This window comes from Bemisia tabaci, chromosome 4, assembly GCF_918797505.1.
Source record: "Bemisia tabaci chromosome 4, PGI_BMITA_v3".
NCBI lineage: Eukaryota > Metazoa > Arthropoda > Insecta > Hemiptera > Aleyrodidae > Bemisia > Bemisia tabaci.
Window position 1 is genome coordinate 49642971 of NC_092796.1, and position 16408 is coordinate 49659378.

At 40.9% G+C, this 16408-nt stretch overlaps 1 protein-coding gene across 2 annotated transcripts in view; it reads left to right on the plus strand.

Annotated features, from left to right (window-relative positions):
- LOC109042459 (neurotrimin) overlaps positions 1-16408 on the plus strand; it is a 540449-nt gene that overhangs the window by 122755 nt on the left and 401286 nt on the right. The window contains exon 1 of one of the 2 annotated variants that reach the window (XM_019059206.2): positions 961-2561. The exons of the other annotated variant lie outside the window; for it this stretch is intronic. The gene's annotated coding sequence lies outside the window, so the exon portion shown is untranslated. Of the gene's footprint in view, positions 1-960; positions 2562-16408 lie in introns of those variants that run through there. 2 annotated transcript variants of the gene reach the window in all.

Below are 16408 nucleotides of genomic sequence, written 5' to 3' on the forward strand. Positions count from 1 at the left end.
CAAGATGAAAAAAATTCTTGGCGGCGAATTCATGAATCATCATGCTTGAGCCAAGCGCATTTTTTTTTCAGTGATTTTCCGGCAGGTTTGGGACATAGAAAAGGCTAGCTATTGCCTTTCGACCTATCCGTCCCGTGCCTCCGACGCAAACTCGTTTTTTTTTCAGTGCAACCGAAACGACGCAATCCAGAGTGCGTAATCAACATCTTCCCGTATGAATCCCGACATAGAAAAGGCTAGCTATTGCCTTTCGACCTATCCGTCCCGTGTCTCCGACGCAAACTCGTTTTTTTTTCAGTGCAACCGAAACGACGCAATCCAGAGTGCATAATCAACATCTTCCCGTATGAATCCCGAGGCGACCGAGATCGATTATGAGCGGAATTTTCGAGGGGAATTTCCGAACTCGATTAGATATTCCGAAGCGGTGCAGCTTTCGGCGCATCCCTCGGAATTTCGGAGTGGAAGTTGGAAGGGATGCTCCGGCTCCTCGTCGCGAACACCTCCCCCCGTCGGAGATCGTTAGCCGTGTTTGGAAATGCACCGAAACGCAAAAGAAAATAAAAATACATATTCATAACGGGAGTTCCATCTAGTAAATTAAGGGAGCTTGACGCCCCGCGCCCCGGCGCACAGTGCGGCACCCTTACGGACGATGCGGACAAAAATCGGCAAAAGACACTTAACTTTAAATAATGGAGATAATAGCACCGACATAGGAAAACCCTTCGGCACTATCCAAGTAAAACACTCGAGGAATAAGAAAATGTTATACCTCAGTTTTTTTTGCGTATTTTTCAAGAAAAGTTCATTCAAAGTTGGCAACCTCGAATTAGCCCTGTGTTAACAATGTAAAAGCAACGTGAAACACCTTAACTTTAACTTCGAATATCTTTGATAGTCGCTAAAAGTCGCAAGATCTTTTTCGTAGAATTGAAGTTGGATATCTGAGGATTAGGAAAATGTCAACCACCTAGAGCATTTCGCGTTTCAAGCGAGAAATCTCCATTTGAAGTTGACGTCTTTTTCCCGTGTATTTCTTACGGACCAGTGATTCCCGACCTATTTCCTGCCCGCTTTCTACCCACGTTTGAGGTAGTTTAGAGCGGAAAATTTGAAAATGAACCATCATAGTGAGTCAGAAATATCTTTAAGATGACAAATTCCGAAAAAAATATTCAGATGTCGAGTTATGAAGTTTTGACTTTCGTCCATAGAGGGCCGCACTGTGCGGCGAGCGGGGAGGGCTCCGGCCCGCATGCGCCCGGCGCCCCGGGAGGAGAACACTAGCGCTCCTAGCTTTTCCGGCCGCAGTACGCTCGGAATCATCCCCGAAAACAACCGCCCGATCCGGAGCGCGCCGGTACCCTCGCGAATTCCACAAGGAAATACCGCGGAGTTCTCGAAAAAAAAAAAATTCGCCTTTGATACCTCGTCACCCAGAACGGTACCTTCGCGGACTCCGTAAGGAATCACCGCGGAGTTCTCGAAAAAAAAAAATTCGCCTTTAATACCTCGTCACCTGGAACGTTACCTTCGCGAATTCCGTAAGGAAATCCCGCGGAGTTCTCGAAAAAAAAAAAAAAAAAAAATTCGCCCCTAATACCTCGTCACCCAGAACGGCGTGTTTTTGTCACAGCACGTTGAACGAATTTGATCACGCCATTTTTCGTGTTGTGCATCGTGCCTCCGTGCGGTGTTAAAGTTTTTAATTGAAAAAATTCGCAGCGACTATCTGGTGAAAAATTTACGCGCTACAATTAATTCTTCTCTCAGTGGTGCTAGATCGCGTATTGGCCAGTTTATAAACGCCCTCAAGTTTGCATCATTCATACTCGACGGCGTCTTTTCAGTTCTGAAACCGGAAATAATTACTTTTGAGGTGGTTTTGAATTTAATTGATATGTGCGAAAATGTGACAGTTCCTTTCGTTTCGGAAACGATCGGTTGAGTTTTTAGATTTAATGCTATGAATGTGTATTTCGTAGATGAAAACCGAATCATATTATCAGCCTTGCGTTGCTCATTGCTTTAATTAAAAGGCTCTCCTACTGTTGTGTGTTGATCGATGGATATATCGAAAGCATAAAATATATGTAAGAAAACTTTCGGAAGCGCAAATTGGATGCAGCGTACCTAATCTCAGTGTTTCCTGCCGTCCCGTATTTTAAAATCGGATCCATCAATTCCTCGAAACTTTCGTTTTTGATGTTCCAATGTAGATCCGTTTTAGTGAATAATTGCAAATTCATCGGGAATTTTTTTCTCTCTATCTCTTATTAGCGTGACTCCCCCGATCACGATTGTGTGGCTGTGCGGTTTCCGAAAAAAATAAGCTCAGTGCTCAAATTGCTCTAAAATCGTTTTATTATATCTTTTACTTTCGTGAGAAGTGATCAAGCCCTCTGCTTAAACTTATTCTATTTCAAGATTCGCAAGTTGCGAGTGGTGTTATAGTTTTGGCTTATTTTGAGTCACTTTAATTGCTGTATTTTGCTGTGTCCACGCTTCAGCTCTCTTCAGAGAGGTCTCGACGATTTTTCTTGGAGATCCAAACTCAGGTACCTCTTTTAGATTTCTTATTTACCTTCCCTTCGTTATACTATTAACCGTACTTTTTACCATATTCTTACATGAAGTGTAATGAACAGTTTTGCTCTCAATTTTTGAGAGAATTAAACTCCTCTCCTACATAATGGACGTCATAACTGTTTTATGTGTTGTCACTGCCGTATAGTTTTTCTCGGACAATAAGTTTCTACCATGAACGGACATGAGTGTAAGTCTGCTCGAAACTCGGATGGTTTCATTTTCTTTTTTTTTTCTTTTTTTGCGGGGGGTGGTGTGAACGGGGTGGGAGATTTAAGTCTGTGCTCACGCCAGTCCCAATATTTATTACAAAAGTTACAAACATTTATACAATATATAAACATAAAATAACATTAATAATAAAATGGATTTACCAATGGTAAAGTGATTCATGCCTGGAGGTTGTAGGCACAGCGAATCGTAGGGATATTTTCTACCTCGCCGAATGTCCACTTTAAGAGGGAATCGCAGTTATCTTCCAATCCTGAGTGTTTCATTCTCTGATAGTCAAAAATTTACCGAAAGTTACTCGTCCAACAGACAAATGCCATAACACAAATTTCTAGTTTTCATTTTCGTGTTGTACTCAGATAATCCAAAGTTAGGTCAATTCTTTTACATTTCAGGGGCCGAGGGCATAATTGAATTAAAAAAAAACCGTCAAAAGATAATGTCAGGTCCTTTTGCTAATCGTTAGCCCGCCTCGCCTCCCCTTTTAGAAATTCAGACTTTGCATTTCAAAAAAGGTAGCTGGAGAAACAATTTTTGCTTTTTTTGATGATATCCGTTTTAATCCTCTTAAATTCTTTCACTATACGTAACTCAAGGCCAAAATTTCTGTTGCTGCTTGTTATAATTAATGAACGTGAGTATCGAAGCGACCCGATTAAAGCATCATATAAACGTCTGAATAGACGTCTGAGCAGAGTATGGTATAGGCGGTGGTACAACCAAGTATTTTGGGAAAGTGGCAGTACTGGTCATTTTCCGAGTGAAGATGTCTCAAATTGCAGCCCATATATTTGATGTAATAATGCATACAATTAATGGCAAAATGATGTTTTAGAACTCAATTCTCAGTTTCATCAAACCAGTTCAAATTCATATATGCCATTCAGTCCTCAATTTTATTCAAATTCGAACACGTATTTCTCATAATGGTAAACATGTTAACTGACCCGCTTAAGCGGTCGACTATGTATTTATCCATACGATGATTTCGGTGCGTTCAACACACTCGCATTTCGAGCTCCGCAATCGCTCTGAAATTATATTTCGAAGTCATTACCATATCCAGTGAACTACTGGAGTTTCATTGGTTTCTTACTTTGGAACACATTTTCCTGGCGCTTCACTTTCGTACTCCTTCCCCTTCTGCCTGGGATAGATCTACCGCTATCTACGTCTCGTAAGTGTCTATTGAAAATTTTGGTTGTCATGCAAAAAATCTCGTGCGGATGTATCAACTTAAACCAATGACAAATTACATTAAATCGTGTGATTATTCTCTAAAATCAAGAAGATTCTGTCATGTTCTCCAAAACCTAGAATTTTGGTGGGAGCACCAGACTGTCGATTCAATTACCGAATTTTCAGGTGGACCCCGCGGTCCCTGCACAATCGATTTTTTTTTTGAATGTACGGACAGGTACCCTTACAGCTGGGGGGAGGGGGAGTGGAAAAGGTGTGCGAACCGTGTCCCTTTGGGACAAATCCGATTTACGTTCTGTAGTTTTACATGTAAAGTGCGTCTTGGAGAAAAAAAAAATCAAAGGCTCACCTGCGTCCCGCTGTCGCTTTGATGGAGGAGCTTTAGCTGTTATGGCTCATCGTGAAATTACCATTAGATTTATGGCCAGCAATAAGGAACACTGCATCGTATATCCAGGCTCACGTTCTCAGGTACGCCATGTCAGTTAATATTCTTCGAAAGAAACATATGCCGACAGGGGAATTTCTCCGTTTGGGAGAGAAAGCTGAAAATACATGAAACCAAGAGGTTCAAGGTGTATTACATAGTCAGGCTGTCTGTAATACACCGGGGAAAAAAACACATTGGATCTAGAGTCCAGACTCTTGATAACATTGCCAAGAAAAAATACTCCTAATTCAATCAGATTTAAGCTCAGATCAAAAGGGAATCCGCTTAAATTAAGAGACTTGGTTCTTGATTTAAGCTTAAATCTGATTGAATCAAGAGTATTTTTTCTTGTCTATGTTTTTAAGAGTCTGGACTGTAGATCCATTGGTTTTTGTTTCCAGTGTAGAGGCCGTATAAAGATCTAGATTCTGGGCCGCATTCTTAAATTGTTCCTGAAACAATTTTTTCATTCGGGAAGTCTTCCTGTTCACTTCACGCTATTCCTCTTTATCGCCCGGAAAGTCAGGTTTTCTGATTGGTTGAGACGAATAATTTTTTTTCAACTCAATCGTTCAGAATCACTGCATTCAAATTCTCCTCATCCATTGCTCATCCATGAATGTTCATTGGATGGGATCAAAATATAGAATCACAGTCAGTTTGATCAGAGATGCGCGGTACATCAGATTTCCAGATCTATGACCTGGATCTATGCAAGTAAATAATCAGCCTGCAGGAGCAAAGTTTCAACAGTGTTACCGCATCTACTGCCGGTAGGGTACATGTAAACTCTCTTGCAAATTGGACTTTTTATGCTGGAACAAACTAAATCACACTCAAACCTTTGCGTATAGGAAATACGTTTGACCTTTTAGCATAAATACGTCCATAACCAAAAGTGAGTGAGCGAACGCGGATGAAAGCAGGATATGCGACAGTCAATCCTTCTTGTTATGTCACCAAATCTGTTGGAACAATATCCCTATGCTCGTAATTGGGTCGAATTTTTGGCGAAATTGGTAGTAGTTTTCTCAATTAATATTTGAATAAATGATACGTGAGAAAATGCATTCTTATTCAAAGGCATATTTTCATTTTTCAGGCACTCGCCAAAAAAACGTTTAAAAAAATAAATCGTGTGACAGGCCCATCGGAGGTTTCGACAGTCATGCTGCCTTGCTAAGGAAAAACGCCGTATGAACCCTCAGGCGTTGCCAAATTTCTCCCAATAAAACGCAAATTTTATGGTAAACTTACGACTATTTTTCTCCCGATTCCTCAGATGATTTTGATTGCAATTTCACCTGAAGTTCCTGAAGATTCCAAAGAAAAATATTCATAACTTTCCTCAAAAATAAGCATTTTAGTAAAGGAAATTAGGCAACTCCCAAATGCTCATACGGCGTTCTTCCCTAGCACGGCAGCATGAACCCTGGAAAGCCAATTCCCAAAATAGTAAAAAAAATCCTCATTTATACTCATTTATCACTGGAAGGTTTTTTTTGTTGCATAATGGTTTTAATAGTCATAATCTTAGCTTTGTTCGAGGGAGAACGGGTTTCTGTGAGTCTTTTTCTAATCCAATATATATTTTCTCTGTACCCGTAAATTTTTCCCGAGCGAAATTTCGAGGAAGTTGGCAGTGCCAATGAGAGCGCTTTTCATGAAAAATGTTTCGGCAATAAATTCTGCGCGCTAAGAAAGCCATACCTCTGCAACTGACCTCAGGGACATTTGCTTTCCGGGTATCGGACGTTACCAATTTGCCGAGGTGCCGAAATTAGCTAAATATTGTTGAACATTATTTCATACATTTTTAAAATGGGCACGCTACTTTATTCTACCTTCCATTCCCGAAAAACCCACCCGGAATAGTGGAGAACGGCAGACTTTGTCAAGCCTGTTCTGAGGTTTTGATGCACACATACAAACTATTAATTTATGCGTGACCGAAGGTCAGCTGGGATAACTTACGTTAGTTTGGAGCCAATGGGCCTTGTGCTGAATGTAAAACTAAGTGCACCTCGTACATCTCATTTTGTTCCAAGATGGAGTATATAAGGAGCCAAGCGGAGGCGTCTCCTATCAATTTCAGCATCGCGTATCATTGAGTCTATAGGAAACTGCTCCACGAAACTATACAGGGTTACTCAAAAGTCACGCACCATGCACTGGCCTTAACTTGAGTTCCAATTATGATATCGACCTGCGGTTTAAGACGTTTTTCCTCATATCGAGGGGGAAAAGTTTTTCGGTACTTTTCAGTCTTTGATCCCCTCGGGGGTGGGGCGGGGGGCAACTCAAAAATTCCAAATGGTCACCACCCTCATGGCCAGTGATGCGTGACTTTAGAATAACCCTAAATATTTACTCTCTATTAATGGATGTCTAATGATTAAACCGAGTGGTACTTGTACATTATAATCGTACAGTTTACTTAAGGAGAGTCATCATCTGCATAGAATTTGAGGGGTTGAATGCAATTTTATCCACCAGAATTCGCAAGATTCTAGACAGTTCTGCGGCGCAGGGTTACCCACCGCAGAAAATCGGTGCCCAACAACCAGCGCACAAAACGTCGCCCCTCTGGCGTAAGGGCGTATCTCAATCCCCATGTAAGCCCTGTTCTTCGTATATCGCCGTGCTTTCCTGGGCTCATGTGGAAATTGAGGTGTGCCCTTACGTCAGAGGAGCGATAATAAGACCCGCGTTGTCCAAGTTAAATGTTTCGAATCGCCTGGAAAGAGGGAACGGAGCTATCCGGTGCCAAATCCTTGGTGTTGAGTATTCGACTTAGTTTGAATGGAGATGTTGCATGTGTGAGGAATTTGCGATTTGACTATAGATTCTTTTGTAAAAGCTCACGAGAAACACGATGGTGCCACTGGTTTTCTCTGAAATCGACTCCGAAGCTCAAAAAAGCTCTCAAGTTGAGGCCAAAATGGAGGGGATATCCCACGCTATCCTGGGAGTCCACCTCTACATCAAGACGAACTCTCCATGCAAAGATAGGAAGCAAATACATTAGCAGGGTTTCCGTGTTTTCAGCTTTGGAGTCTCCAAATTAAGTGGCAGCCCTGTCAATGTATTTGCTCCCTATCTTTGCATAGAGAGTTTGTCTTGATATAGAGGTAGACTCGCAGGATAGCGTGGGATATCCCCGGCCATTTTGGCCTCAACCTGAGAGCTTTTTCTGAGCTTGGGAGTTAATTTCAGGGAAAACCAGTAGCATCATCGTGTTTCTCGCGAGCTTTTACGTAAGAATCTATAGTCAAATCGCAAATTCCTCACACATGCAACATCTCCATTACGCGATGACTTTCGTATTTGCTCGTGAAAGCCCGTCATTTTTATTCAACAATGGAAGATTCCCATAGATCGTGGTACCGTCGAGTACCTTGAAGTACATCAATAGACGGAATAAACGGTATCGGGCAAGTTTGTTTTGTCGACGCATCTTCCGAGCGCAGAGCAGTGCGGCGTACTGGCACCGACTGGCCAGTGACAGGGCTGGGAGTTGGTCGCTCTAGACTTGACTCGAAGACTTGACTCGAGCTTCCCAATTTCCATTACGACTCTGCGGTCAAACTTTTAAGGCGTTCCTTGAATTTCGATTTGAAATCTTCTTGAAATTGCTTTGAATTAAGCAATCTCAATGAAGCTGAGGGACTCTAGGGTATGTCTCAACGTCAAGACTGTGTACTCGATGGTTTTTATAAATGTAGAAGATTTGCTCTGCTTTCAAGAAACCATAACTGAGTAAGATGTGTGCTCACTTCCATACAGAAGAAAAAGGAGGTGGTCGTATTTCGGGAATTTTGGATTTCGTCGATGACGCAGGTAAGAATACACAGCTACTGCTGATCGATTTCCTCGAAAATGGTGTATTTCATGGGGAAGAAAGTCATGTTAAATAAGTGTTAATTATATCTTGAGTTGAACTAAGCTTAAAGAACGGATGTCATGGTCCGCCTATGATACTTTGGACTCAGGATTTTGCTGAATTATCGACGCCAATTGTACCTACCTACGCCACGGAATGGATCAGTCCTCAAAATGCGGCCCCTTTTTTTTTCTCTCAATGGCTCTCTTTGCCACTCACTAAATTCGTATTCCTCGTTTTTTGACGGTTTTGCTTAGCGCTGACCATTCGTATGGTCAGTAAGGTCATTCGCGTCTCTACAAGAAAAAACGGAAGATGACTACGTGTTTACTCTCACGGATGTGCGACTGCACGACAGTTTTGAGCGCAACTATCTCTAAAATGGCGAATGTATTGAATAAAATGCGTACAGCGCAAATATCTCAAAACTGAACTTGAGATTTGGAACGTTGAAGAAAGTCTTGATTACAACATCTTAATTTACTTCCACACTGATGAAAACATTTTTGCTTCGTGTTACTTTCGGTTAATGTAGGAAATGAAACACAAACCAACACTTTTGTGTCGGTATTGGTATAGTTTGTGGCGAATTTAGCGAAGAAAATGAAGGAGAGACTTTGTAAATGCATTCCTCCGATTACGACGTTGGTACCTATGCAACGCTCGTCTTTCATTTTTCTTCAAGAAAACTAACATGCATTTTCTCTTGAAATTATCAATCACTGGAAAAAAAACCCATTTGATCTAGAGTCCAGACTCTTAAAAACATAGACAAGAAAAAATACTCTTGATTCAATCAGATTTAAGCTTAAATCAAGAACCAAGTCTCTTAATTTAAGCGGATTCCCTTTTGATCTGAGCTTAAATCTGATTGAATTAGGAGTATTTTTTCTTGGCAATGTTATCAAGAGTCTGGACTCTAGATCCAATGTGTTTTTTTCCAGCGATCGAAGGCCAGGGTTATTTTGCGTTTTTTACCATACTAGCCAAACTTTTGTGTCGAAATTTCTCTCTGTGTCTGAGTTCTCTCTTTCTATTAATGGGAATTTTCAGAGGGGTTGTTAACGAATCTTACTTTTCAAAAAAAATTGAGAAGTACGAGGTAACAAAGTGATTATTTGCAATAATAAACAAGTCACTACGTTTTTTGATTTTACCTTCGTTTTTCCCCCGATCACTCGGTTGTAGATTTTAGTTGGCGATGGCTATTCTATCATCAGATAATTAGATCAAAACAGCTTTAACTTCAAATTAAGTCACTCCGTATCAAAATTAGGCTTTATTTGGCTTTTGAATCACGACATAATAGTCATCTCTGGCGTCGACATGAAACCCAGTCTCAATCATGATCGAAAATCACTTTTTTCTGCGCTCGAGGCAACAGCGCGACTACTGAACCGTAGCAAATAAAGGACGAGTTCGCACTATACTTTTTGGCCACGGACCAATGCTGTTATAATCTGTTTATGATACGGATCCCCCCCTCCCCTCCGGGGTCCGGGTGGTTGCTGCGCAGCCAACATTTGACCCGCAGTCAGGGAAGCGGCCCCTTGCGCGGTGCCGTGGTAATGACGTCCACGTCGAGAACAGACCTGCGGAATTTTTCCTCGAAATCTGGGATTTATTAGCGCCATGAATTACGAAAGAACAACGAGCAGGTGTCAGAAATACATTGAAATTGCCGTTAGAAAAAAGCTCGGCGGGGTAATTTGGTTGTAGTGGCCCTTTTGTTCGCCGTCACTCGTGGATTACTCGACGGATTGTCGAGACCCTAAACGTGTGAAAAAATCATATTTCTCATCCTCGAAATTTTAATTCTCGATCTCGTTCAGGCGATTTTTGAAATATGTACATGCTCTCTCAATCTTCTCTCTTGGTCGCGCAGCACTAGTTGTGCCTTGCATGCACTGCAGGCATATTGATATCCTTCAAGTGCTTAAACAGATTATTTATTCTTTGTTTGTTTTTGTTAGCGTAGAATGAATGTATTTGAAGATTCACATCAAATTTCCATGATGTTTCATTTATATACTGATGGTTTTAAAAAATTGCCGTTGCGTAGTTTTCCGTTTAAAAATTAAGTATGACAGGAAGTCTGCGACGTCGCAAACCGAGTTATGTGATTGCCGACTTACACCGTCGGAATGGAATGAAAGACTGGACGGAGATAGGAATTCGTGAATGGGTTGGCCAAAGATTACAAAAATCGTCCGATTTGTGCAATCTTTACACGGATAAAAAAGTGTCACGGGTTATCCCCTAAAATTGTTGTACTACCCAAATTTGTTGGATGATATGGATATTTCCAATTAATTCTGGTTGTATCGCAACTCAAGTTGGGGTAGTACCGCAACATTTAGGTTAGTAACCCAAGTTATTAGGATAGAATCACAATTAATTGGGGTAATACCGCAATTAATTGGAAATGTCATATCATCCAACGGTTCGGACATAACCCCCACCTCTTTTTTTCCGTGTCTTCCCGTGTGTGACATCCATAAACCGCGTTGTCCCGATTCTCCCTATAAAGGGACTCTAACGTGAACTGAAGAACATTTCTTGCCGTTTTGCCCTTGAACTTAGAAGCACGTTGACCTGCATGAACGCTAATTCGTCTGTTGAACGCGCTTAGCGCCTCCCGCGGTTTGAAGGATCCGGATGTTTATGTGGTTGGCTGAATTTCCAGGAGTGCGGGGGTGCCTGTGCCGCCTACGGGAGGGAAGTCTCCAATATTTCGGGAGCGTTATGATACAGCGGAGGTAAAATCAAACAGACTTCCTGAGTCGGAACCACCGCACAGAGCTAGAGTCAACACGCGGAGCTGGCAAAATATTTGGACGACGACTTACGCGGCGCAGAATCGGGAAAGAAAATACAACCGGTTGTTGATTTTCTATTCCGAGATACGTTCCAGAATTAAACGAGGTGTGCGCGCCACCCCTCTCGTGCACCGAGCCCGAAATCCGAGGCTTGAACGATTCTTCTCGTGTGAGATTCAGGCTTCTCTTTATCATCGATTCGACGTATGTGAGCATTTCAGGATCTCTATTAATGAGGTAGGTAACCATAAAGCTTAAAAAATCAGGGTGTCTACACTAGGAAAAAAACACATCGGATCTAGAGTTCAGACTCTTAAAAACATCGATAAGACAAAGTACTCTTGATTCAATCAGATTTAAGCTTAAATCAAGAACCAAGCCTCTTAATTTAAGCTGATTTCCTTTTGATTTAAGCAATAATCTGATTGAATCATGAGTCCTTTTTCTTGTCGATGTTTTCAAGAGTCTGGACTCTATATCCAATGTGTTTTTTCCCCAGTGTTGCGTCATGATTTTCCCGATTCTATCAAGATTTGTGGTCAATCAGGATTTAATCCCAATTTCATCAGGATTTGAGAAAAGTCGGCCGTCCGATCGGATTTTTTTATCCAGCTATTTTTGTGAAGTCACATTCGTCTAATTTTTCTCCACTAAAAATCAAGCTTTGGAAAAATTATGATTTCAGGATTTAGCAGTCAAAAATCAGGATTTCCCAAAATGAAGAAAAACTAGACATCCAGTAAATGAAGTTAAAGGAGACAAATTTATAAACCACAAGAAAATGCAACGAGAGAGCAAAGGAAAGCTTGAAGCCTTGAATATCATCAGAAAATGTAGGAAATCAAAGTTATTATTGTTTTATCAAGTAGAAACATTTAAAGAGGAAGGAAATATGGACAGTTGCATCAGTGAAAATATTCAATCAAAAGAATTATGGGCTCGGTGTCGTGTTGCCTCTTGATACAACCAAAAAAATTGGGTTTCCTCGAAAACATGACAAAAGGGAAGATCAGAATCAGAATAACAAGCGATAGCTCCAGAAAGTGCTTTGGTTGACCATTTGAAGACGTGAGTGTTAGATTTTAATAGATCTCGGTGGGTACTAATTTTTTCAAGGTTTTTACCATAGCGTCCAGAATTGCAAGTTGGAGAGTATATGCTCCACATCGAATAGTGTGAACGCCTTGTTTAGTCATTGCCTCCTCCAGGAGATTGAACAATTCATCAAGTTCTGCATCATTGATTGAACCAACCTTACCGCTGCCCGTCTCTTCTCCCTCATTCCCAGCAGCAGAGGCTGCAGATAATTAGTGAAAGAGACATTTGTATGAACATATTTATGTTGGTATGAAGTTACCGTCCACCCGTTTCAAGATGTTTACCCCTAAAATCCTACCTAATTTTGTAATACTCGCTGTGAACTTGTCCTTTTTCAAAAAAAGATGTTGAGAGATTAGAAAGTATGGTGTGAGAAAGTTGAAAATGAAGAAACTTTTGCAGTACCTAGCAATTACACGAATTTAGGGGTAATTAATGAAACAAATCATGAAGCCGACAAAATAAATAACTTCGCACATTATATGTATATGTAGCATATGTATATGTACAGCATATGTATATGCCGGAAAAAGTTAATTATGAGCCGAGTCCAAAAACAGAATATCATGGTTTCAAATTTTTGTCACGTTATTTGCGTTTGAGATCGATAGATATCACGAGCGGTATCCTGAAGCTGAAACAGAGCCTAAATGTAAACGTCTAACGAACCCCCAAGGTTGCCAAATTGTGCAATATGATGTGAATACGTGTGTTCAAATGGTGAAGTGCAGATTTCACAGCACAGTCTGGCAACTCTGCGAACCCCAGTGTTACTTACAAGCTCCGTGTCTCTCCAAGTATATTCAAAGTTTCCTTTTCCTTTTCTCGTCTTTCTCCTGTCAAATATACCAAGTAGAGAGGAGGACAATCGCGGAGGTTTTGTTTTGAATTTTCTGAGTTATTCATGCGTTTTATCTTAACAATAGTAGAGCGACGTGAAGGTGTGAGCCGAGCTTCGAACGACTCGAAATGTGGTTGCCAATTCGTAGTAAGTAATATGTGCCCTTTTTCCTCTCTTCATATTAAATTCAAGATAAAACATTAACGAAGTCAGCATCTTCTGTAATAAGTCCGTACCGGTATCAGAATATTTTAAACTTTTGACGAAAATTAATTTTTCTTCTTCTTTTTTTCTTTAAACCCTGCGAGTTGAATTGTTATTTTTCTTTGCACACATATTATTTTAAATGAAACATGATGGAAACCTGTTCTATTTCTTCCTCTCTGAATATGCCGAGTAATGTTTCCGAAACCGCCTCCGTATGAACATTTCAAACATCTTTCTCGCAAGTCACAGCTGATCACTTTTCAGCAAAACCCTCTGTTTTGGTGTTGCTGAAATGGCTCACCTGATTTTTCAGGTTTGCCATGGCCAAGCTATTTATTTTGTACGCAACACGGATGTTCTTCGGAAACCCAGATCAGCAGTCAAGCGTTGTTTAGACAATCAAAGTACCATATATCAGTTGGTAGCATGTATCGAGTTGTGCGTATAGGCGCTACCAGGTGTCACAGCCTGCAGGGCAACCTCGTAGTTGTTATCGAAACACCCGATTTTTGCTTACGCAACTCTCGTTCACTTTTCTCTTATCATCATCCTACGCAACACGGATGTTCTTCGGAAACCCAGATCAGCAGTCAAGCGTTGTTTAGACAATCAAAGTACCATATATCAGTTGGTAGCATGTATCGAGTTGTGCGTATAGGCGCTACCAGGTGTCACAGCCTGCAGGGCAACCTCGTAGTTGTTATCGAAACACCCGATTTTTGCTTACGCAACTCTCGTTCACTTTTCTCTTTTCATCATCCTAAGTTTTAGGATATAACACAAAGCGCCCGCAATTTTAAACCACGCAATATGGAAATCTCCAGAGTATAAATAAAAGCATCAACGTAGGTGCATCTTACAATTTTTTTTCGCTTTTCGAGGATAGCTCCTGATGCGCAGTAGGGCGGTTCGCAAACAGTTGCTCCGTGTCGTGTTTCAACAGTGGTTGAGGCCCGGAATCCCATAAAGCCTGATCAATATTTTTTTGCTTGGCTTTTTCAGTCATGTTCATTACACTTTTCCTTTCCGTTGATTCCTTTTGACGGAAAGGTAATCCTACTTTGGCCTCTCCCTTTAAGTAGTTGTTAGGTGTGGAGGAGTGCAGATTTCCATATCGAACACTAGACCATTGAAGAATGAAAACTACCTTTGAGCCCGATAGAAACGAAAATACTGAGTGACACCAGCCTCCACTCGACAAATAATCTATAAAATACGGCAGGTATCAGATTTCTGAAGCGGAGAAACGTCGAGTATTCCCGTAAGACCGTGAGAAACCATTTCAGGCGGAGGAAGATATGAGATGTAAATTGCCTTCGCGGCGAAATCACTCACCGTGGGGCAAACTTGAAATGGTGATAGATTTAGATTCCCCCGAAGCTTGGATTTCAATATAACTCGGCCCAACATTGCGTAAGTAAGCGCCGCTAGAAAAACAGAAATCTACACTTGAACTTCAAAGATAGGCCTATTATGACTTTAAACCGGCAATAACTTTAATAGAAGTCCGCGGTGAATGAGAAAAAAAAGGAAATAATTTTAGAAGTTATAAATTACATTGACTGTTATGGCTCATTGAAAGTTTAAACTTAGTTTGAAAACCTAAATGATTAGCTTTTGAGACAAAATGTTCTGTGAGGTTATGTAATTAAACATTTTCGTGTTTATTTTGAGTTTTTTTTGTTTCGGTCATATCAACCAAATTTTCGGTTGCATGCCACACCGGTTATGTGTCACATCGGCTTAAAATTCGAGCTTGTTAAATTGCAATCAGTTAAATTGATAAAACAACACTCATTCATAAAATTATCCAATGCCACGCACTATGGTCGACTTCAGTCATTTAAAGTGTCGTTGCGATCTGAGGTGGACGGGAGCGAAGAGAAAGAGATAAAGTTACGAAGCTAGTCTATAAGAGAATGGATAGAGGGAGGAGATGCGCTGGGAGTGAGAAATAAAAGTTAGGAGAAGCACCGGTCACAGGAAAAAGTGAAAATGAAACTAACAGGATGTTATGAATTTCCGTTGGGGTTACTCCTGCTCCCTGCCGTCCCCCAGTTTTACGGATGCCGTCGAACGTTTTATCAACCTTTATTTACGATATGATTATACACGGCAAAAGCATTATTCCAACATAATTTCCGGCTAACCAAAAAGATAAGTCTCGTCCGACGGAATACGCCCGGCATGAATTTCCGGCGTTAAAAAACACCGGACATTGCTCTGTTTTTTCAGTGTGCACGGCTCCAAGGGAAAAGCACCGAGTGTTTCCAAAATTGTTCACAAACTATCGGGTTTGCAACTTCGTCTCCAAGAGACAGACTTTATTCAATGAAAAAAAATGTCCAGTCCGAGTCTTGGGCCTGTTAATTGGTGTTATTCAGCGTTGCATTTTGATCAAATTAAGCATCCGATCCCTATCTCCATGCGAGACCTACAGATGCCACATATCTACCAACAACCGAAATCATATTCAAGAAAAACTTTAGTTTTCTTTGAACTTGTTTTCAGGGAAACTGGTTAAGTAGATTTTGTTTTGAGTTTTATTTCAACTGTCTTTATGGAACTCGTCATCTGCGTCATCATTTGTCGCGGATATCTAATCTGAAGAAAAACCAGCATCATGTCGGAACGTATTGGCTATCGTCTTGAGAGTTACACTGTCCCACTTCATCGTTGACTATGGCATGTATGAAACGCATCATCATTTTTTTTACAGTATAGTAATCTTTAAGGCATTTTATAACACCTTCGTCCATCGGCTGTAGCACGCTGGTGTTATTCGGGGGCAAGAACACCAATTGGATATTCTTTAAAGCATTTCACAATGAGCCGTGCGATTGTCAACCACTAAAATAATTTTTCATCCTTTGCGGCGTAACTCCTCATCATAATACACTACACTTTGACCTCCGTCAAGCATCCGGTGCGAAGAGGGTCACTGCATTGCCACATCCGTTAAGTAAAGGGAAAAATACACGTATTTTGTACAGGAACGTCTAAGGACCGGTAGATCCATCCGTTATAGAGATTTTTCCGTTACGGAGTTTCCCCAGAAAACGTCATTCTCAAGATTAGGAGAAAATAATTCGTAACGCATGGACCCCCGT